The sequence below is a fragment of the Apium graveolens genome, chromosome 3 (genome assembly GCF_009905375.1).
Source record: "Apium graveolens cultivar Ventura chromosome 3, ASM990537v1, whole genome shotgun sequence".
In the NCBI taxonomy this organism is placed as follows: domain Eukaryota; kingdom Viridiplantae; phylum Streptophyta; class Magnoliopsida; order Apiales; family Apiaceae; genus Apium; species Apium graveolens.
This window is the reverse complement of record NC_133649.1, coordinates 109,199,234-109,222,579: the sequence shown is the minus strand read 5'-3', so window position 1 is coordinate 109,222,579 and position 23,346 is coordinate 109,199,234. Positions and strand designations below refer to the sequence as shown.

The window sequence follows — 23,346 nt, the reverse complement described above, 5'->3', positions numbered from 1 at the left end:
TCCTTCCTCATCCACTCCCAGGGATCCGTCTAAATATACGAAAATTGACAAGGAGTTCATTAATCTAGACACAAGCCTTCAACTCATAATTGTGGAATCGACCGATAAAGATATGAGTCATCAACTTCTAGGAAGTAACAGTGCGAAAGATATGTGGGAAACCATTAAGCTTTTAATGGAAGGTACAGAAGAAGTCAAAGAAAATAGGATGGATATTCTGATGACTCAGTATGAGGCATTCAAACTTTTACCCGGAGAAGCAATGTCTTCACTCTTTGAGAGATATACAAATGAATAGTGTTTTTGCTGAACAAGAAAACTTTTCATGCCACACTATGTAGGGGTTTTTATATGGATATTCTGAGATTTTATTAGTACTCTATATGGTATATAAGTGTATGTAAAGATCGTCAGAATCCAATTCCGAACACTTTGATTTTTCCCGGAAATCCACTAGATACGGAAAGAATTGAGTATAAGGTAACAGGATAAAAAGAATTTAAATTAAAGGATTATAAGAGAGGATCATAAAAGGAATATAATGTATTGAGAAAGGTTAAGGAAACCCAAGTAATAAGATCCCAGGTATGATCCCTCAAACGAGAAATGAGAATGAAAGTTAAGCGAACCGTATAACAGATCAGCGGTCATTCGGCAAACAATTAGGAGTTAATCAAGGAGGTTAGGGATGATGAGGTCATCCAACCAATAAGAAGAGGGCAAGTAAGGGATGATGACATCACAAGGTGATATAAGCATGACATAGGGGGGAAGGAGGTGTGGATAAATGATAACCACACAAAGTTCAAGGTTAATAAGGTAATTAACCAAAATCTAATCAAAAACAACCAAGCTAAGCTAAACAAATCACAAACACAAAATCATTTCATTTATTCAGCCATTGCTCTCGGCTTTTCTCTCCATTTCAAGAAGAAGAATTTCAAAATTCAAGTTCCAAGCTTCCTTAATTGGTAAGATAATTATCTAGTACTCCTTATGCATAGATATAGCTATCCTATAAGTTTAAGCCTCCAAATCATTCACAATCTTCTCCAAGAAATCAATGAAGAAGATAATGAATAGTGATTTCAAGATTTTTAACTTGATTTTTCTTGTTTTTCCTTTAAGATCCAAGCATCCCTAAGACATCTCAAGGCTTCTTAAGGCTTCCTAGCTACTCCAATCACTTCAAGGAAGGTATAACATCTCCAAACCCTAGCTTTACTTTGTATATTAGGATGATTTTGATTGTTATGGTAAAAGAGTAGCTTGATGCTTGTAGGTTTAGAGTTTGGGTTGGAGTTGTAGTGAATTGAATGTTGAATCTTGTTGATTAGTAAAGGACTTAAGTATAGTTTCAAATTCATGTTGAGAATAACATAAATTGGAAAAATTGAGGTGTTGGGGCTGTTTTAGTGTGATATGGATGGATTTTGGTTGTATGAATGAATTGGGATTGATTGGTGGTTGATTTGGAATGGTATAAATTTAGGAAATTGCGTAAACATAGCCGTCGTAATGTCCGATTTACTTTAGACTGCTTTTGTTCATAACATTAGGACCCGAGAACTCCCTGCTAGGTTTTTACCATTGCCATGATTAGATATTTCATGTTACGAGCTTCATTTTGATATGTGGTTCGTTTGATTCCGATGTACGGTTTAGGGGAAACGGCCGTTTTAAGTAACGACGTTTCGCGAACGAACCATTACCCCTCGCCTTACTTTGAAACATAGGTTAAAGACCTTAAAGGACTAATTGGAGTATGAAACAATTATGTTAAGTGGATTAGGCAGTTGGTAAGGTACTCGTGAAAGAATCGCCTTAAAACTCGTAATGGTTAATTTATTAAAAATGGTGGAGCCGAGGGTACTCGAGCGACTTAAGAAAATTAGTAAGCGCAAAGCGAGCGTTAGAGTCTAATTTGGTTAAAGTATAGATTTACAAGTGACTTTGGTTTAATTCCAACTTACATGTTATTTATAGGTTACCAGACTCGTCCTGAGCCATTTGTAACCCCCAGTCGCTCAGGCAAGTTTTCTACCCGTTATACTGTTGTTGTGATGTAAATATATGTATATGCATTATCTTGTGATAAGTGCATGATTGTTATTAGCAAATTTTGCGATATATTGGAGCATGCTGATATGGTATATATGCATGTCTGTTTCGTAATCTGGTTATCTATCTGTTGATTTCAATACTTATAGTTGCATAATACCTATGCTAGAGATAAGCAGTAGTTGCGTATACCCTTAGTATAGGGGACCCAAAGGTGAGCATATTTCTAAACCGGGAGTCGATGTTCCCGAGTATATTATATATATATATATTTATATATATATGGATATAGTTTTTAAAACTATTGATCGAATAAGGTTGATTCGATAACTTTATTTTATTTAATGAATATTATTTGAATATTCATTCGAGGACTTATGACTCTGTCTATTCTATTTAATGATTATTAATTGGATATTCATTTGAGGATGTATGACTCCGTTTATTTTATTTAATGAATATTATTTATAATATTCATTCGAGGTATTATGACTCCGTTTATTATTTGATAATATTCTTTATTTTATTAAAGAATAATGTTTCGATAATCAAACTTATTTTCGATTATTCAAATAAAGATAGTACTTTCGTATAAGTATATCTTTGGTTATTTAATATTCATTTCAAGTATGAGTTTTAAAACTTCTACTTCGATTATTTTTATAAGGATTATCTTTATGAGAATATTATTTAAATAATAATATTCAGATATTTCTAATATATCGGGACTGATTTATTTTAATAAATCAGCAGTACTCCAAACATTCTTAAAAATGTTTTCGAGTCTTCAAAATGATTTCTAAAAGTTAGGGTGGATCCCAAAACTCATTCTTTTATATTTAAGATCCTCCTTTCGAAGGGGATTTAAATACTCGCTCAAAACCTGAGGGATCCGGCTATGTGGTGTATTTTACATTCGCAACGTGGTTGCTGTTTTGAGAAAACAATTTGATTACTTGCCCAACGTTCAGGAAGTAAGTCCCTCTAATTGAGTCGGCATAAGCGACAGGCCGGGGTACGGTCTATCAAAGTGTAAGTGGCTGGGTGGCAGTCCATCAACGCGTAAGAGGCCGGGTGGCGGTCCAGCACAAGGTCCTTATGTGGCCAGGGTGATGACCGGTGGGGGATTCATCCATCTACTAGTAGAAAAGGTTACTCATTGGTATCTTTGCCTGATCAGCAAGATATCGGGTTTATGCCAAAATTCTTTTCCTTTCCAAAATTCATTGGATGTTACAAACTCTGTTTATACTTTACATAACAGAGGTTCCAGGAAATGTTTAAGAGATATATATGTGGATATATATATCGGGACTAAATAAAGTATCTCGTAACTTTATTTCATTCAATAATATTTAAAAGATTGAATCTATTCAAGTCTTAACTTGTGGTCTCGTCTATGGGATGACCTTTTGAAACCTATAATACTTTGAACAGTGGTAGTTCAAGTAGCCTTATAAATGATACAAGTATAGTGAAGTAATTGCTAACTTCATCCCTTATTTTTGCTTATATCCAGTAAGTAATTATCTTTCACTTGATAAAGGATTTTAGTAAGTTCTCCATTTAGATACTTGCATTATTGTTTACACTATATATTATCTTGCGAGCTGTAATGCTCACTCTTGCTTTATTTCTTCATCACACAACAATAGTTAGGAAAGATGGCCAGACTCAAGCAGACCCAACGCAAGAGCGTGGGAAGCGCCCTGCGCCTTCCCGTTGAGATCATAGCTGCTATAGCTGCAGAGGTAGATCTATCTGTAGATCAGACCTTCTACTTTTGGGAATCAATTATGTATAATTATAACTTGTGGCAGATAATGACAATTAATTATAAACTTATCAAGTAATCATTTTTGGGTTGTAATAACTTTTAAATTGTGGATTCAAAGACTTGTACCTATTTCAATTTCATCTCTGAGACTATAACGGGTTGTGGTGTGTGTTAGTATGGGGTCACAGCATAAGGTTAACTATTATTAATTAAGTGAAGTGATATTGTGGAAAGAAAGACCGTGACGACCCGGATCCCTGACCCCGGATCTGGGGGTGTTACAACATCTCATCCTTCCTCAAAAGATTCCCCACTCTTTGGCAACGATCATACCTTAAAACGAACTGATGAGCATCCTTAAACAAAGTAGGCCAGAAAAAACCTGCTTGCAGAATACGAGCCGTCTTCTCACCACCATAATGTCCACCATAAACTGTGGAGTGGCAGTCTTGTAATATCCCCTCCGTCTCACAGAATGGGATACATCTCCTGATGATCTGGTCAGCTCCCTGTCTAAACAAATATGGTTCATCCCACATATACCACTTCACCTCATACGGAAATTTCTTCTTTTGAGTTGTATTCATATTAGGAGGCATTATATTGCTGACAAGATAGTTCACAATATCTGCGAACCATGGCTCTTCCTCCTGAACTGCGAACAACTGCTCATCCGGAAAAGATTCGTTGATCAGTGTCTTATCATGTGAAGTAGAATTGGGATTCTCCAATCTAGAGAGATGGTCAGCTACTTGATTCTCAGTACCTTTTCGATCCTTGATCTCTAACTGAAATTCTTGTAACAAGAGCACCCAACGAATGAGTCTAGGCTTCGAATCCTTCTTGGAAACCAAATAGCGAATGGCCGCATGATCAGTGAACACTATCACCTTTGTCCCAAGCAAATAAGATCGAATTTTTTTGAAACCAAAGACTATAGCCAAAAGCTCCTTCTCAGTAGTGGTGTAGTTCATTTGAGCTCCATTTAAAGTCTTACTAGCATAGTAGACCACATGAAAGAGATTATTCTTGCGCTGCCCAAGAACTGCGCCCACCGCATAATCACTCGCATCACACATCATCTCAAAAGGCTCTGTCCAATCAGGTGCCGTAATAACTGGTGTAGTTATCAAACTCTTCTTGAGAGTCTCGAATGCCATCAAGCATTCATCATCGAATTTTAAAGGCACATCCTTCTCGAGCAAGTTGCACAACAGCTTAGATATCTTCGAAAAGTCCTTGATGAAACGCCGATAAAAACCCGCATGACCAAGAAAAATACTGATTCCTTTCACGGAAATAGGTGGTGGAAGATTTTCAATGACTCCCACCTTGGCTTTGTCCACTTGAAGACCCTTGCTAGAAACCTTATGCCCAAGAATAATGCCTTCACGCACCATAAAGTGACATTTTTCCCAATTGAGCACCAAATTAGTTTCCACACACCTTTTGAGCATCGCACGAAGATTATTTAAACATTCATCATACGATGTCCAAAGATGGAGAAGTTGTCCATGAACACCTCGACATTATTTTCAATTATATCAGAGAATATAGCCATCATACATCTCTGAAAAGTGGCCGGTGCGCCATATAAGCCAAACGAAACTCTGCGAAAAGCAAACGTGCCAAATGGACAAGTGAAGGTAGTCTTTTCTTGATCCTCTGGTGCAATACATATCTGATTATACCCCGAATAGCCATCCATAAGACAATAATATTCATGACCGGCCAACCTGTCAAGCATCTGATTAATAAATGGAAGAGGGAAGTGATCCTTCCTTGTGGCCTTGTTCAAATTTCTGTAGTTCATGCATACCCTTCATCCTGTGACTATTCGAGTGGGGATGAGCTCGTTCTTCTCATTTGCTACCACAGTAATACCTCCTTTCTTAGGTACACATTGCACGGGGCTCACCCAAGAACTGTCAGAAATAGGATAAATGATTCCTGCATCCAGCCACTTCAGAATTTCTTTCTTCACCACTTCTTTCATGATAGGATTAAGTCTTTGATGTTGCTCAACAGTCGGCTTACTACACTCCTCTAGCAGAATTTTATGTATGCAGTACGAAGGGCTGATCTCATTGATGTCTGCTATAGTCCATCCGATAGCTGATTTGAATTCTCTCAAGATTCTCAAGAGCTTGTCCTCCTCACTACCTAAAAGGTCGGATGCAATAATAACAGGTAAAGTAGATGCATCACCTAAAAAAGCATACCTCAAGTGTTCAGGCAATGGTTTAAGCTCCAAGGTAGGTGCTTCCTCAATAGATGGTTTGAGCTTTCCTTCAATATTTTTGAGGTCAGAATACCAAGAGATTCAAATGGCATGTCTAGCTTTCGCCTCCAAGGAGAAGCATATAAATATTGTAGTTGCTCATTGCCATCCTCATCGTCATTGTCAAAGTCCCCCACTAAGGCTTTCTCTAATGCATCAGACCTTAGCATATGATCAAGTCCTGAAGTAACCGGAGAATCAATCACATCCACCTTTAAGCACTGCTCATCTTCTGTAGGGAATTTCATCACTTTGAATACATTGAATGTCACATCCTGATCCTGCACCCTCATAGTAAGTTCTCCTTTCTGCACATCTATTAAGGTACGACCTGTAGCCAAGAAAGTAAAAGTGTTTGTCCTAAATCCAATCATGTATGATGAGTTAGGAAGAACTTTCTTGTATTCCTATTTGATTTCATTTTGAATTAATAAAAGACTTGTTATATTTTTTTATGGGCTTTATCTATTTAAAGTGTATTAAATAAGATGTTCCATAGTTTAGAGTAAAGCTTCTAGAATTATAATGAGATTATAATAATGGGATCTAGAAGATGACAACTCTGGACTTAAACAGTTCCTGATCATAGGATAACTAATCGGATGTTAGTGGATCCGCAAAGATTGGTACATACTATGCTTGCTCCCTTTAGGAGGATGTCTGTTCTCATAGGCATTTGTGTGGTGACATTATAGCTGGTATGTAGGTGCTTATTAGGGAATAAGTTCACTGAACATGACTTGATAAGTTGAACAACTAATGGAGATTACTCACGTGTCAATAGTTATTCACTGAGTGATAGTTGTACAAGTGTCCTTAGACTTGAGATCGTTAAAGGTATCTTATATATAATGAACTGTGCTTTGGTTTAGTCCTTAGTCTCAAGGACATACACTAGGTCTATTCTGGGCATAGGGATTTGTGTATAGAGATAGTTAACGTCAATAGAGGATCTACCCCTTCCAGTATAGGAAGAGAATATCCTATGTTATTCTTAGTATGCGAGTTCTGGAATCTCTGGCCAGAGTGTATGAAATTAGAAAGGAGTTTCTAATTTGCATTAATATGAACTTTGCATTATGAATAAGAAATCATATGATTAAATTTGATAGGCTTGACACAAGATCCATGCCTTGTATTTAATCGGGATATTATAAGGATAGAAGGAATTCATTGTACAGTAACTAGTCACTGACAGGTTCTTGATATTCTAAGCAGTGAATTCATATTATCCGGATAGTCGCGATATGTTGAGAAGCATCACTCACGATGTAGAATAAATATAATTAATCAGTTAATTATATTTAGTGAATTTTAATATTCATATAAATAATTAATAAAAAAAGTTTATTATTATTTATTTCTACTACTGGCATAATATTCAACCTACAGGGTCACACCATAAAAGAATGTTTCCTTTGATGAATAATGAGAGAGAGAATTATTTTTCTAAATAGTTAAGAAAAAGAAATAATGATTAAAATAGTTTTAATTATTATTAAAGCATTTTATGAAGATAAAATGTGGGGGTTAAAATATATAAAGATATATTATAAAACCCTAGGAGAGTCCTATAAATAGAATGAGATGGATGGCGCATTTGGACAAGATACACAACTTTGGTTTTGTGAAAACCCTAGCCTCCATCTTCTTCTTCTCTCTCTCTCCCAAAAACTCCATTTTATAAAAGCTTAGTTTTTATAAAAGGTTCATCGAAGCGGATTGTTCTTGGTGGATACCAGTAGAGTGCTTCACACACTGAGGAGCAACTGCTAGCACTCCAATTTTATAAAGCTTCAATTCACGAGGTATGGTTTCGATTCCTCAGTTTTTCCCTTTTATACATTTTTCTATATGTGCAGTATATGGTTTTTATGGAATAAATCTTATTTCGCGCTTCCGCTCATCCATAAATTCCTTCATTGGCATCAGAGCTAGGTTCTGCATATAGAGATTCATATAAAAAAATTCAGATTTTTTAATGCATGTATGGATTTATTATGATTTTTGCAAGTTTATTTGGATTTAATTATGAATTAATTCGAAATAATTTTTGCATGAGATTTTGACTACTGATCTGGGTTCTACAAGTGTTGTAGATCATCTAGATATTTTTTTCATAATTTTGTGATGTGTAGATTATTTGTTATGAATTTTTTTTTTTAAATTGTTTTAATTAAAATTCATAAAATAATTATGCATGTGAATAATTATGATTAAAATTTTTACAAGAACCCATGGCTGATTTGGTATTTTTTCTGCTACTCCCTGATTTAAGAAATCATATTATTTTGATTTTTATTAATTTATTAATTAACTGTTAATTAATTTATTAATAATAAAATTAAAATAATATAAATACTAATAAGAGTTATTAATAAGGGAGTAAAGGGAAAGGGGGGTTACATCTCCTAAATTGTAACAGCAGCAGAAAGGCAACAGGCATTAGCAGGGAAGAAAAAAAAAACCTGCTATCGGTGGGCTGCTACAGGCGCGTGCAGCGCACGCGGGGCGGGGGGGGTGTTGCGCATTCCGTGAATGCGTTACACACTGTTGCGCATTTACGAAATGCGTTACACGCGTAAATGGCTCAGAAGTGTTGTAACGCAATACGTACATGCGTTACAGCCCGTATGTCCACATTAAATTTGATTTTTTGGGAGTTTCGTAACTCCGTTTTGGGCGTGTAATATATCGTTGGATTCTTTTTTCCGAGACGGATCTAATGGAATGGTCAAATATTTTTTATATAAAAGTTTTGAACTGTTTATATTCCCGAAAGTGTTTTAAAGCATGATTTAATTGTTTTAATTGCTTTTAAATGCTATAATAAATCCATACATCATTATATCAATGTGTGACATGATATTACTTGCATGCTTATTTGTTTATTTATTTTTATATATGAGATATATGCCTGTGTTTACCATGCGATGATAGATTTAGGTGAACTTAAATCAATATAAGGCGTGCTCTAGAAAATCTAGAATAGGAATCGTTTCTTGCCTTGACAATAATATTATGAATACAATCATGAGATTCTTGTATTTATGAAACACGTAATTAAATATGAATTTTCAATTTTGAGAGGAAGGATGATTCTGTCAACAACAGATTTCTATCTGTAAGAAAGGGTTATTAAGTGACGCCTCTTGACAATGTTCCACCCGATCTGGGAATCATCTGATTATTGATTATTGATTTCAAATATTTAATTTAAAAGGAAGAATCTCTTTATAATATGATTATGATTGTAACGTAATATAATCCCTCTAAAATTAAATAATATCAAGTAGTAATTGGCCAAATGACACAACGGGCTTGTGTCGGTCATAGCCTTCCAACATGATAGAAAGTGGTTCTTATTTTTAAATCATTGTCGTTTCGTGCTACAGCCGAGGGCTTTGATTTTGAAATAAGGAATACTTGTCTATTACATAGAGATGTGTACATTGAATTAGAATCTAAAGGTCGTTACGTGCCACAGCCGTGGGCCGTTGGAGACTGATTCAATTGTACGGAATGTTGGGTTAGACTTGACTTAGAATATTGAGTTTATCGCGCCACAGCCGTGACTCAATTATTCAAGAGGCTAAAATTATATTAGGGAATAACATAAGATGTAATTGACAAGAGTTGTCTGCCTATTGAACATCACATGACGTTTCGTGCTACAGCCGAGGTTGTGTAATGGAATGTAGGATCCCTATTCCCACTAGCATTATGAATGCCTAATTTTCACTTAGGGGGTGTATAAATTAGATAAACTAGTGGGAGCCACTTATGAATAAAGACCCAATTCATATAGTGTTTTGAAATAAAATTGAATATTTGCTAAGTGTTGTTATGTGTTTATCATTTACAGATTTACTATATTCGTTATGTCTTTTGCACTATCACTCCGGAGTATACTAGATGCTCACAAGTTGACTGGTCCTAATTTTGCTGACTGGCTTCGAAACTTGAGAATTGTTCTCAGGGTGGAGAAGCTGGAATATGTGCTTGACTCACCTAAGCCTACTGAACCTGCTAACGATGCACATAATGATGAACATGTTGTGTATCGTAAGTGGATAGATGATGCAAATATTGCTCAATGCATCATGCTAGCTTCCATGAACATTGAGCTACAGAAGCAGCATGAGCATATGGATGCTCACACTATCCTTATGCATTTACAAGAGTTGTATGATGTGGCAGGGAGGATAGCTCGATATGAGATATCGAAGGAGCTGTTCGGTTGTAGGATGTCTGAGGGATCATCCGTGAATGACCATGTACTTAAGATGATCAATTTGATTGAACGTCTTGGACAACTTGGTTTTGCCATGGATGGGGAGCTGAGCCAAGACTTGGTCTTGCAATCACTTCCGAGTTCGTTTTCGCAGTTTGTTGTGAACTTTCACATGAATAAGCTGGATGTCAGCCTAGCTGAACTCCACAACATGTTGAAGACTGCGGAATCGAATTTCCCCCCTAAGAAGAGCTCTGTTCTTCTAATTGGTGAAGGTTCCAATCCTAAGAAAAGGAAGAAAAACCCTTCCAAGAAGAAGAAAGTAGGTGAGAAAAAGCCTGTTCCACCAAAAGCTGAAGACCCCAAGAGCAAAGTTGTTTGCTTTCATTGTAACAAGGTGGGGCACTGGAAGAGGAACTGCAAGGTTTACCTTGCAGAATTGAAGAAGAAGAAGGGTAGTGAGACTACCACTTCTGCTTCAGGTATGTTCATGATTGAAGTGAATATGTCATTAAATCAAATTTCTACTTGGGTATTAGATACCGCCTGTGGTTCTCATATTTGCAATTCGTTGCAGGGACTAAGGAGAAGTAGGACTCTTGAGGAAGAGGAGGTGATTCTACGGATGGGAAATAGAGTAAGAGTTGCTGCTGAAGCTGTAGGATCATTTCATTTACATATGCCTACGGGCAAGACCATTGTTTTAAATAATTGTTATTTTGTTCCTCCGATTATGAGGAATATTATTTCTATTCCCATTTTAGACTTGGATGGATTTTCGTTTGTTATTCAGAATAATAAATGTTCAATTCTTAGAGATAACGTTCTTTATGGAAGTGGTATTTTAAATAATGGTTTGTATGTATGTGACGTAGAGCATGATTTACTACAAATTGAACATACTAATAAAAGAAAAAGGGATGATGAAAATATCACCTTTTTGTGGCACTGCAGACTTGGTCATATTAGTGAAAATAGACTGCGGACATTGCATAAGGAAGGGTTACTTGACCCTTTTGATTTTGAATCATATCCTACATGCGAGTCTTGTCTATTGGGTAAAATGACCAAATCTCCATTTAGTGGACATGGAGAGAGGGCTGCAGATTTGCTAGGATTGGTACACACAAATGTATGTGGACCAATGTCTACGCAAGCCATGGGTGGATTTTCATACTTCATTACTTTCATAGATGATCGATCTAGATTCGGATATGTGTATTTGATGAAACACAAGTCTGAAGCCTTTGAAAAGTTCAAAGAATATAAGCATGAAGTGGAGAAACAAACCAAACATTGTATTATAACTCTTCGATCAGATCGAGGCGGTGAATACTTGAATGGAGAGTTTCTTGATTATCTCAAAGAAAATGGTATAGTCTCCCAGTGGACTCCTCCATATACTCCATAGTTGAATGGGGTATCTGAAAGGAGAAATCGAACTTTGTTAGACATGGTTCGATCCATGATGAGCTATGCGAATCTTCCAGTATTCCTGTGGGGTTATGCATTGGAAACCTCAGCATATTTACTGAATAAGGTGCCTTCCAAATCTGTCCCTAAAACTCCATATGAGATATGGAAAGAAAGGAAACCGAGTCTTAAACATGTTAAAATTTGGGGATGTCCAGCTTATGTCAAGAAAGTTGACCCAGATAAGCTGGAATCTCGATCCGTAAAATGTAGTTTTGTGGGATATCCTAAAGAGACTTTAGGGTATTACTTTTACACCGATCATAAGGTGTTTGTCTCCAGATATGCTACCTTCTTGGAAAAGCAGTTTATCCTTGAAGGAAACAGTGGGAGCAAAATTGAACTTGATGAAGTTCAAGAAGCACAAACTACTACGGATCAAATGGAAACACCTGTTCAGACTGAACAACCTTCTGTGGAACAGCCCATTCGTAGGTCAGGAAGAGTGTCTCGCCAACCTGAGAGGTATTATGGCCTTGTCATTGAGAATGACAATGAGTTGTCAATCATTGATGATGACGACCCTATGACCTATAATGAGGCTATGAGTAGTGTTGACTCAGAGAAATGGCAAAGTGCCATAAAATCCGAAATGGAATCTATGTATACCAACCAAGTATGGACTTTGGTTGAAGCACCTGAGGGTGTGAATCCTATTGAGTGTAAATGGGTATACAAAAGAAAGATTGGAGCAGATGGCCAGGTAGACACCTATATGGCCAGGCTCGTGGCAAAAGGATTCAAACAAAGACAAGGGATTGACTTTGATGAAACTTTTTCGCCTGTAGCCCTGTTAAAATCAATTCGGATTTTGCTTGCGATTGCTGCTTACTACGACTATGAGATCTGGCAAATGGACGTGAAAACGGCCTTCCTCAATGGGAAACTTGAAGAGGAAGTGTATATGACACATCCAGAGGGTTTTCTTTCTAAGGGAAATGAACACCTAGTGTGTAAGCTGTTGCGAACCATATATGGTTTAAAGCAAGCTTCTCGTAGATGGAACATCCTTTTTGATGAGACAATCAAAGAGTTTGGTTTTATCAAAAACATAGATGAACCATGTGTCTACAAGAAGGTTAGTGGGAGCGCGGTAATATTTCTTGTATTGTATGTGGATGACATACTTCTTATAGGAAATGATATACCGATGCTGCAATCAGTCAAAGTGTGGCTATCGAAGAACTTCACTATGAAGGACTTGGGAGAAGCATCCTACATTCTCAGTATGAAGATCTATAGAGATAGATCTAGAAGAATGATAGGTCTTATCCAGGGTACATACATCCAGAAAGTGCTTAAAAGGTTTAGCATGGAAAACTCCAAAAGAGGTCTCATACCGATGAGCCATGGAGTGTCCCTTTCCGAAAAGATGTCTCTTAAGACACCTGAGGAAAGAGAGCGTATGAGTAAGATTCCTTATGCTTTAGCAATAGGATCTATCATGTACGCGATGTTATGTACTAGGCCTAATGTTGCTTATTCGATCAGTGTGACGAGCAGATATCAGTCCAATCCAGGTGAAGACCACTGGAAAGCAGTGAAGAACATCCTTAAGTACTTCCGAAGGACTAAGGATATTTTTCTTGTTTTTGGTGGCGGATCTGAGTTGAAAATAGAGGGTTATACTGACTCTAGTTTTCAATCAGAAAGTGATGATAGCAAATCCATGTCAGGGTACGTGTTTACTCTGAACGGTGGTGTGATTAGTTGGAAGAGTTCCAAACAGTCTACAATGGATGACTTCACAGCGGAAGCAGAATATATAGCTGCAAGTGAGGCTGTAAAAGAAGCCATTTGGATGAGGAAATTTGTTTCTGAGTTGGGAGTTGTTCCTAGCATTGAGGAGCCTATTGTGTTGTATTGTGATAACAACGCAGCAATAGCACAAGCCAAGGAACCTAGGTCTCATAAAAATTCTAAACATGTTTTGCGACGCTTTCATTTGATTAGGGAAATCATTGAAAGAGGAGATGTCAAGATTGAGAGAGTTGACACACATAACAACGTAGCAGACCCACTCACAAAGTCATTATCTCAGATTCACTTTGATCGTCATAAAGAAAAGATGGGTATTAGATACCAGGGTGATTGACTTTAGTTCAAGTGGGAGATTGAAAGTGTTTGTCCTAAATCCAATCATGTATGATGAGTTAGGAAGAACTTTCTTGTATTCCTATTTGATTTCATTTTGAATTAATAAAAGACTTGTTATATTTTTTATGGGCTTTATCTATTTAAAGTGTATTAAATAAGATGTTCCATAGTTTAGAGTAAAGCTTCTAGAATTATAATGAGATTATAATAATGGGATCTAGAAGATGACAACTCTGGACTTAAACAGTTCCTGATCATAGGATAACTAATCGGATGTTAGTGGATCTGCAAAGATTGGTACATACTATGCTTGCTCCCTTCAGGAGGATGTCTGTTCTCATAGGCATTTATGTGGTGACATTATAGCTGGTATGTAGGTGCTTATTAGGGAATAAGTTCACTGAACATGACTTGATAAGTTGAACAACTAATGGAGATTACTCACGTGTCAATAGTTATTCACTGAGTGATAGTTGTACAAGTGTCCTTAGACTTGAGATCGTTAAAGGTATCTTATATATAATGAAATGTGCTTTGGTTTAGTCCTTAGTCTCAAGGACATACATTAGGTCTATTCTGGGCATAAGGATTTGTGTATAGAGATAGTTAACGTCAATAGAGGATCTACCCCTTCCAGTATAGGAAGAGAATATCCTATGTTATTCTTAGTATGCGAGTTCTGGAATCTCTGGCCAGAGTGTATGAAATTAGAAAGGAGTTTCTAATTTGCATTAATATGAACTTTGCATTATGAATAAGAAATCATATGATTAAATTTGATAGGCTTGACACAAGATCCATGCCTTGTATTTAATCGGGATATTATAAGGGTTGAAGGAATTCATTGTACAGTAACTAGTCACTGACAGGTTCTTGATATTCTAAGCAGTGAATTCATATCATCTGGATAGTCGCGATATGTTGAGAAGCATCACTCACGATGTAGAATAAATATAATTAATCAGTTAATTATATTTAGTGAATTTTAATATTCATATAAATAATTAATAAAAAAAGTTTATTATTATTTATTTCTACTATCGGCATAATATTGAACCTACAGGATCACACCATACAAGAATGTTTCCTTTGATGAATAATGAGAGAGAGAATTATTTTTCTAAATAGTTAAGAAAAAAAAATAATAATTAAAATAGTTTTAATTATTATTAAAGCATTTTATGAAGATAAAATGTGGGGGTTAAAATATATAAAGATATATTATAAAACCATAGGAGAGTCCTATAAATAGAATGAGATGGATGGCTCATTTGGACAAGATACACAACTTTGGTTTTGTGAAAACCGTAGCCTCCATCTTCTTCTCTCTCTCTCCCAAAAACTCCATTTTATAAAAGCTTAGTTTTTATAAAAGGTTCATCGAAGCGGATTGTTCTTGGTGGATACCGGTAGAGTGCTTCACACACTGAGGAGCAACTACTAGCACTCTAATTTTATAAAGCTTCAATTCACGAGGTATGGTTTCGATTCCTCAGTTTTTCCCTTTTATACATTTTGCTATATGTGCGGTATATGGTTTTTACGGAATAAATGTTATTTCGGGCTTCCGCTCATCCGTAAATTCCTTCAGAAAGGTCTCCCCAAAATGATGGGAATCTTCTTATCTTCCTCGAAATCCAGAATAACAAAGTCAGCAGGAAAGAAGAGCTTATCCACCTTTACTAGCACATCCTCCACTATGCCTCGTGGGTATGTAATAGAACGATCAACCAATTGTAGAGACATGTAGATGGGCTTTGGATCAGACAAATTCAACTTTTTGAAGATAGACAACGGCACCAGATTGATGCTTGCTCCCAAATCACACAGGCACTTGTCAAAAGACAACTTGTCGATGGTGCAAGGAATGGTGAAGCTACCTGGATCTTTAAGCTTTGGAGGTAATTTTTGTTGCAGCACAGCACTGCACTCTTCCGTTAGAGCAACGGTCTCAAGGTCATCCAGTTTCACCTTCCTTGAAAGAATACTCTTCATAAATTTCGCATAACTAGGCATTTGCTCCAGAGCCTCAGCGAAAGGTATATTGATGTGAAGTTTCTTGAACACCCCCAAAAACTTACCGAACTGCTTATCCAGCTTTTGTTGTTGAAATCTCTTAGAGAAAGGTGGTGGAGGATAGAGTTGTTTCTCCCCTGTATTACCCTCAGGCAGACTGTGTTCAACAGTAGTCTTCCTTGGTTCCACCGCTTTCTCCTCTTGCTTAGCTTCTTCATCACCAACTTCAGCTTCTCCGTCTTTTGCTTTTTCAGCATCAGCAACTTTTCCAGACCTTAAGGTAATAGCCTTGACTTGCTCTTTAGCTTCCTTTCTGCTTGGCACTTCACTATCACTGGGAAGTGTGCCAGGTTGACGATTGAGCACTGCATTAGCTATTTGACTGATTTGATTTTCCAAGGTCTTGATAAAAAACAACCTGACTTTTGCAGAACAGCTTGAGTTCCTCAAAATCAGCACTAGAAGGTGGAGCTGCACCTCCTTGTTGAGGATATGATTGCCTTTGAGCATAATGTTGTGGTTGCGGGAATCCAGGTGAATTAAATTGTTTACTTATGCCTTGCTGATATGGTTGCTGAATAGCATTCTGATTATTACTCCAGCTGAAATTTGGATGATTTCTGTTGTTAGGATGATAAGTAGCTGGCACAGGCTGCTGCGGTCGCTGATAATTGTTCACAAACTGAACAGATTCATTAACAAGAGAACACTGATCCATAGCATGAGAACCTACACAAAGCTCACAGACCATAGCTATTTGATTGACTCCATAGGTGGCTAAAGAATCGACCTTCATAGACAGCGCTTGGAGCTACGCTGCAATAGCTGTAGCTGCATCAACTTCCAGAATACCTGCTACCTTTCCAAGCATCATCCTTTAAGTTAGGCTCTGATGCTCATTTGCAGCCATAGTCTCAATAAGATTATAAGCCTCAGTATAGCTTTTGGCCCACAAGGCGCCTCCAGCTGCTGCATCGAGCATGGGCCGAGATTGGGCCCCCAAACCATTATAGAAACCAGTGATCACCATCCAATCAGGCATACCATGATGTGGACACTTTCTCAACATCTCCTTGTAGCGCTCCCAAGCTTTGCACATAGATTCTGTAGGTTGCTGCGCAAACTGAGTAAGAGCACTCCTCATAGCCGCAATTTTCGCCATTGGATAGAACTTCACCAGAAACTTCTGCGCAAGATCTTGCCAAGTAGTGATGGACCCAGCTGGTTCAGAATGTAACCAGTCCTTAGCTTTATCCCTCAGTGAGAATGGGAAAGCATCAGCTTGATAGCCTCATCAGTCACACCATTATATTTGAAAGTACTACAGATCTCGACAAAATTCCTGATGTGCATGTTGGGATCTTCAGTAGCAGCACCTCCAAAAGAAACAGAATTCTGCACCATCTGAATAGTGCCCGGCTTGATTTAAAAAGTGTTAGCCTGAATAGCAGGGTGAAGGATGCTTGACTGAATGTCATCAATTTTAGGCCGAGAAAAGTCCATAAGAGCTGGATCTGCCGGAACTATACGATCACCCATGATTACTGGTTCTTTCTGCTCACTTTCTGTATCCGAATCTTCAAAATCTATCTTTTCCGGAATACCAAGAACTTCGTCTGTCTCCTCAGCCGTATCTAAAGTCCTCTTGCGAGTGCGAGAACGTGTTTGCATAAACGCTCGCTAAAGTTCTTGAAACACAACCGGAAACAATAAGTAACACATCTTAATCAATGAGTCCTAATGACCACTGATGGTAAGTACATAAACTAAACAAATATGCCGAGTCCCCGGCAGTGGCGCCAAAAACTTGTTAGGGTGGAAAATATGCGCTAATAATACACGCAAGTATACGCGTTTGTAAGTAATAGAGAATACTTTCTAGTTCGTTCCCACAGAGACTCAGACTAATTATGTTCAGTTAATACTCACTCACCAATGTATAATTGCTTCTCAATGTCAAGACAATAACACTTAGATTTGATTAACTAATTATTAATTACAATTAACTACAAGAATTAAGCACTTAATTGACACTTGAATTAACAATATTAAACACACATGAGATCACAACTTCATTACTACTTCCTTCAATAGTTATCGTTATTACCCTTAACATGTAACGGTGATGATATTAATCGAACAACACGGAACTAATAAAAGCCAACTTTCGTTGTACTAATACCATTCTACCAAGCATCCACAATTAAGACAGAAGTTGAATAGACATCAATTATATTGAGACCCTATATATCTACATAATTTGACAACATAACGATTTAAGCACAAGTTATTCCTTATGATTACACAGGGAAAGTAAAACGGTTAGATATACTCACTAATCATGCATACACATACATGAACCTATGCTAGCATGGCAAGTTCTAAACCTCAAGATCTATCGTCGCTTCACAAGAGAGTAACACCCTATCTTATATATTCGCGACGCACATAAGACGAACAAGCATAACCAATACTAGATATCATACAACCATCACATACTAAGGTATTAAACAACTAACTAAAGAATTCCATAGTAAATCCGTTAAGACCCCATGATCACGATTAGCCCATGATTGAACTCATCGTCACCATAGGTTCATATGAAAACATGATAATAACACATGAGAATAATAACTAAAACTACTTATATTAAACCAGAGTACGTCACAAGAGTAAATAGGTTCAAAGTAAAGAAAAATAGCATCCAACATTACAACGAAATAAAGAATCACAAGAAAATATGCTTCCTCTTCGTTGCGATGTGCTAAAACGGTCTTCTTCCTTATCTCCTCGCTCCTCGATTAATACTACGATTCAACACCACGTGAAACGTCTCTGAAAACTACTTATATAGAAGTCCTACAAAACCCAGCTATCTCAGAAGTTGGAAGCTCAACAGAATTAGGAGTCTAAAAATAATATTTTAAATTTACGTCCCTGAGCGGCCGCTCAGCAATCCTGAGCGGTCGCTCAGCAGAGCTGAGCGGGCGCTCAGACCCCTTCTAGAAAAAACTTTTTTTTTGCTCCCGTTCTTTGCTGCATTCTTCTCCTATCTTCCCACCCGCAATGCCAAACACATGCCAAGACTTATTCTTGATAAAATCTCTCCACAAATGTAAGTAATGCCCTGAAATACACAAACACTAGAAAAACACATCAAATATACAAAATACTTGATTTCAAGACATCAATTTAAGCCATTATAAGACATTCTAAGTGGTATAAAATGCCACTTATCAACTGCGCCAAAGGAAAATGCACATGTGCAGGGGGAGCATATTGAAGATCCAACCACATCTCAAGAAGCATCAGAACCTAGAACAGGCTCTTCTAGTTCTGATTCATCAAGTTCTGATGGGCCAAGTTCTGATAATCCTGGAAACTTAAATTCTAAAGGATCCAACTCAGAGAGCATAATTTCAAGGGGAGTATTAGAAAATGTTGATGGAGATAGCATGGATCATGGGGGAGCATCCAATTCTAGATATCACCTTACATCTGCAAGAAAGTGGACTAAAGCACATACACCTGACTTGATTATTGGAAATCCTAAAGCAGATGTTAGAACTAGAACAACAACATCAAATTAATGTATCTATCATTCTTTCCTTTCTCAGAATGAACCAAAGAAAGTGGAAGAAGCTCTTCAAGATGCTGATTGGGTGCAAGCAATGCAGGAAGAGTTAAATGAATTTGAAAGAAATAAAGTCTGGACCCTATTTCCAAGACCAAAGAATAGATCTGTTGTTGGTACAAAATGGGTGTTCAGAAATAAAACTGATAGTGATGGCATAATTACAAGAAATAAAGCAAGGCTGGTTGCAAAAGGATATTCTCAACAGGAGGGAATTGATTATGATGAAACATTTGCACCAGTTGCTAGATTGGAAGCCATAAGGATATTCTGGCTTTTGCTGCTCACAAAAAGTTCAAAGTCTTTTAAATAGATGTAAAAAATGCTTTTCTTAACGGAGAATTGGAAGAAGAAGTATATGTTGAACAACCTCCAGGTTTTGTAGATTCAAAATTTCCTAATCATGTCTACATACTTGATAAAGCACTTTATGGCCTTAAGCAAGCTCCAAGAGCATGGTATGAGACATTAGCTCAGTTTCTTCTGGAAAGTGGATTTAACAGAGGGACTATTGACAAAACTTTATTCTATCTCAACCATGGAAAGGACTTACGTTGGGTGCAGATATATGTTGATGATATCATTTTTGTTCTACAAATGACAGACTTTGTAAAAGGTTTGCCAAGCTAATGCAGTCAAGATATCAAATAAGTATGATGGGAGAACTTAGCTATTTTCTGGGTCTTGAAGTCAAGCAGAATAAAGAAGGAACTTTTATTTGTCAATCTAAGTACACCAGAAAATTTTTGAAGAAATTTAGAATGCAAGACTATTCAAGTGCATCCACTCATATGGCCCCTATAACAAAATTGGATAAGGATACTGGTACATCAGTAGATATTACTGATTACAGAGGCATGATTGGCTCACTACTCTATCTAACTGCAAGTAGACCTGATATTATGTATGCTACCTGTCTTTGTGCAAGATTTCAAGCAGATCTAAGAGAACCTCACTTAACAGCTGTGAAAAGAATTTTCAAGTACATTAAGGGTACAGCTGATCTAGGATTGTGGTATCCTAGGGAATCAGACTTTAAGCTAATAGGTTACTCAGATGCAGATTTTGCAGGGTGCAAAATTGACAGGAAAAGCACAAGTGGAAGCTGCCAATTTCTTGGAGGCAGATTATTTCTTGGTTTAGCAAGAAACAAAAGTCAATTTCCACATCAACTGCAGAGGCAGAGTTCATTGCTGCAGGAAGCTGTTGTGCACAAATTCTTTGGATGAAGAATCAGTTACTGGATTATGGGTTAACATATTCTAAACTACCCATTTACTGTGATAATCAAAGTGCTATTGCGATGACAGGTAATCCAGTTCAGCACTCAATGACAAATCACATCAGCATTAGGTACCACTTCATAAGGGAACATGTGATGGAAGGTACAGTGGAATTGCATTTTGTTCCAACAGATCAACAACTAGTAGATATCTTCACAAAACCACTGTGTGAAGCTACTTTTACAAGATTGGTAAATGAACTTGGAATGGTTTCAAGTTCTTTCTATAAATATGTTTAGTTTATGTTCTGATACATCAGAACTTATGATCAGTATTTATAGATATTACTATCTTTATGTAATCTGTGCTTAAATTGAAATTTACCTAAGTGCTGATTGTTGTCTGATATGAATTTCTAAACTCTGATAGTGATATGAATGTTTCTGTGACTATTCAATCCAATGAGGATAACTGTGCTAGATGCTGACCTAGTAGTCTCTAATATACTAAAAATCCCATGTTTGAAGTAATTATTTATGTGGAAATCTTTTAACACAAGCAAATTCTGATATTGAGCTTGGTTAGGTTTACTTTGTGTATCTTATTACTAAGTCAAAAACTAGAATAGTGCTTCTTATCTGTTAAGTTCTGATGTTGGTAAATCTTATGGATGTACTAAGTGCTGATAAGCCTTACTTATCAAAAGAAAAAGTAAAGAAAAGAAATAAATAGCAGATACTCCTTTGAGATCTAGAGAACAATATATGTGGAAGGGAAGACCCAAGTGCATTGCTGGTATTAAGTAATATGCATTAGAAAAGCAAAATAAAATTTTCTTGGTGACTTTTCACATTCTCTGATTACTTGAGAAATACTTTGATAATAGTATAAATTCTGATAAGAAATTGTGACTCACTTACACTGAGGAGCTCCTGTGAAAAAGAATATCAAAAGATGCATAAAATAAGCACAAAACAGTTGAGGTGGACTCATGCATGAACTCATTCTATATTAGACTTCAGACCAATGACAGATTTTAAGCAAAGTTCTTAGTTATGCCTTATTTCTAAGATGTACTGAAGTGAATCAGACTTTACTCTTTGTCTAATATTTAGCTTAGAGCACACACTTACATTCCATATGAATGATGAAAATTACTGTGGTGATCAATGTTGTTTTAGATGAACAGTTTAAGTGTCAGTTGCATAAATTCTGAGGACAAGTTCTGATGGAAGTTCTGATGATTAAGTTCTGCGGAAACCATATCAGTATTTGTGTGAAGAATTACAGAAATAAACATTTACTTTTTGAGTTCAGAAGCCATATTCTGATGACCTTTAAATTCTGATAATAGTCAAGTTCTGATGCTTACGTGGCAGTATTTATTTACTTGATTTATTTTTGGTCAATACTTGAACGATTCTATTTTATCAGAATATTGGTTTAAGTGAGATAAAGACAGTCATAATTACTTGTTTAGTGGGAACAATTTTTTTATTGAAAAACTGCATGTTCATAGTAATCATTACTTATTTCCTGTGCCCATTAACTATTGTCTTAACTACTGAATGGCTGACAGGTGTAAAGACTGTTCCAATTCGTCTTAACTGTTGTCAACTGGCGTGCATAAGTAACAGAGAGAAAAGATTTTAAATCTTTTATTTACTTATGTATTCAATACTCTCTCTTTTTTCTCTTATTCTCTCTATATTCACTGACGGTTTTTACACAGGCTTTTTACCAAATACCTTTCAGGCATTCTTATTTCTCACTTCTTTTTCAATGGCACCCAAGCAAAGTTTGTCCCCAACAACTACACTGCCATTCTAATTAAGAGTGTCGCTCCGTCGGAACTTCATTTTGTTCAGGACTTCTTGGCTCATAGTGAAATAGGGTCAGCTTTGACGTAGCCATCCACTTTATATAGAACTCAAGTTCTGACGTTCTGGAGAACGGGACTTTATGATGATGGTGGTAAGGATGAGACTCCAAGCATCGTTTTTACAGCAAATGAGGTGGAGTACGTTGTTACTCCGACAACATACAGGAAAGCTCTACATCTACCTGAGAACTGCCAGTTCAGTTCTGCTGTTGAGGAGCCATTGCTACAGCAAATGATGGCTAATTTAGGGTATGAGGAGAGTTTGGCAAAGTTGGACCAACTTAAATGCCCACATATTCGAAGAGAATGGAGCTTTTTCTTCGATTGTATCAATAAGGCGTTTGTAAACATATACTCAAATTTTGACGCCATTCCAATTCTGACTCAACAAATTGGGTATGCTCTCCTAAACCAGTCTCACTTTGATTATACCAAGACTGTGTTATGTTTTATAGGAGATAGAATGAAAGAGGACAGGAATGTAGTTTACTTTATTAGGTTCTATCAGTTAATTTACAATTACTGTACATCAGATGAACCACAACTAGCAAGTGAACACATAGAGCCTTTTAGGTTAGCAAAAAGGGCTTTTACTGACCTTTTAACTGCTGATAACAAAAAGAAAGTTCTGAGGCCCCTTAGAATTCCTTTAGCAGTAAAGCAAGCCC

General features: G+C 36.8%; 1 non-coding gene across 1 annotated transcript; it reads left to right on the top strand.

Moving 5' to 3' along the window:
* The first annotated feature begins 16,979 nt into the window (after nt 1–16,979).
* Nucleotides 16,980–17,086, top strand: LOC141716088 (small nucleolar RNA R71). The gene has a single exon (XR_012572817.1). It is a non-coding gene; the product is annotated as a small nucleolar RNA R71 (small nucleolar RNA).
* Nucleotides 17,087–23,346: the final 6,260 nt, after the last annotated feature.